Source organism: Carlito syrichta, unplaced genomic scaffold (genome assembly GCF_000164805.1).
Source record: "Carlito syrichta isolate Samal-C Ts95f unplaced genomic scaffold, Tarsius_syrichta-2.0.1 Scaffold315502, whole genome shotgun sequence".
Taxonomy (NCBI): Eukaryota; Metazoa; Chordata; class Mammalia; order Primates; family Tarsiidae; genus Carlito; species Carlito syrichta.
In genome coordinates this window covers 172,021-173,819 of record NW_007259598.1, presented here as the reverse complement: position 1 = coordinate 173,819, position 1,799 = coordinate 172,021, and positions in this window count along the sequence as shown.

The following is a 1,799-nucleotide window of genomic DNA, read 5'->3' as shown; positions in this document are numbered from 1 at the left end:
TCCCCCTACAAAATAATTCAATAAGATATTTGGCAAATTCCAATAATTTTTAATATTTGTTCTTATACAAGATAAATAAAGTTTATATTGAAAACCTTCCATGGATATTAGTAACAACTTTATAGTTTTCTGTTATTTATCATGAATCTATAGAATATCACATTAAAAATAATAATAGCCAATATTTAATGAGCACTTACTATGTGCTCAGTGTAATAAATACTTTATGCACTGTCTTAATTAATTAAAAAATAAAAAATATGATGATCCTTAGAAAGTTTAAGTTGCTAAAGGTCATTCTCTGAAGACAGGACTTTACTTAAGATTATTTTTCATTCCAGAAACCTTGTACTTATGATTGCAGATTTGCATATTAATGAAATACACAGGACTGGAATATATTAGGTCAAAACTTAAGGACACATAGACCAAATTATAGGAGCACTAATGCTCTACACATTGACTTGAAAGAGGCCAATGATCATAAATATGTTTGATCAAATTTTCCTTCAGTGTGATATTTCAAAAGAGATATCCCATTTCAGTACTGTATTTTTCCATCCTTCTCTATTTTTAGCATTTAGTACAGACTTTTCCATGTGAGTACTCATTAAATGCTGTCAAATAAAATCATAACTTTATGTGTAGGTTTCTGTTATCTTAGCAAGATGTAGACAAGAGGGCAATGTTTAATTGAGTGTCTACTAATTTGCAAGTACATTTTATACATCATTGAATTTAGTCTGCACCACAAACAATGAGGTGCTTATTTTGAACTTCATATTATGTAATGAGTTATTTGCTAAAGCTAGCACAGTTGGTTATTTGAACAATAAGAATATGGACCTTGGACTGCTTAATTACAAATCCAATAGATTTCCAATGAGTCTACAGACATTTGTAGAAGAGTTGAAAAAAATATATCTTTGCCTCAGTGGCATGATTTTCTCTACTCAATAGTCGATGAAAGCTGCATAGCCATTTATTCTTCCAGGTAACATACATTTCAAGGAAATACAGAGGGCAACACATATGACGCACAAATAGTTGTCTCCTGCCTTACTGTATAGATCAGTATAGCTATTTCTTGGTAACATGGAGGACATTCATTAGTAGATATGGCCAAGCCAGCTTTCCAACTTGAAGGTTAAAAAAAAAAAATCAAACTTGGCTCAACGTGGTGACTGATGTTTGTAATCCCAGCACTTTAGGAAACTGAGGCAAGAGGATCATTTGAGACCAGGAGTTCAAGACCAGCCTGCGCAATATGGCAAGATCCCATCTTTACAAAAAATATTTTTAAAAAAATAGATGGGCATGGTGGTGTGTGCCTGTAGTTCCAGCTACTTGGGAGACTAAGGTAGGAAAGTCACTTGAAGCAGGAGTATTGTTTAAGGCCGTTGCAGAAAGATGCGATTATACCACTGCAGTCTATCTGGGCAACAGGGCAAGAACCTATCTCAAAAAGAATAAAAAAATAAAAATTAGGCTTTTCTTTTAAAATTTGGCCTGCCTGCCTCTCCCACCTTTGCCACCTCTCCCACTTTTGTATTACTGATAAGGCATGATCACAGAATCACCTACATAGATTTTCTTTTTAGGTTTAGTAAAAATAAGTCAAATAATAAATGGCTTTGGTTATATTTCTTCTGAAAAGATTTACAAATTATCCTGTTCATGCTTAGCAATGTTTCTTTTTGTTCAACAGTCAAATTTCCATAAAACATTCAGATTATCTAATTAGAAAAACAAACAGCTTTCACAGAAGTGAGAAATCTTTGGCATAGTTTCTCTTGGGA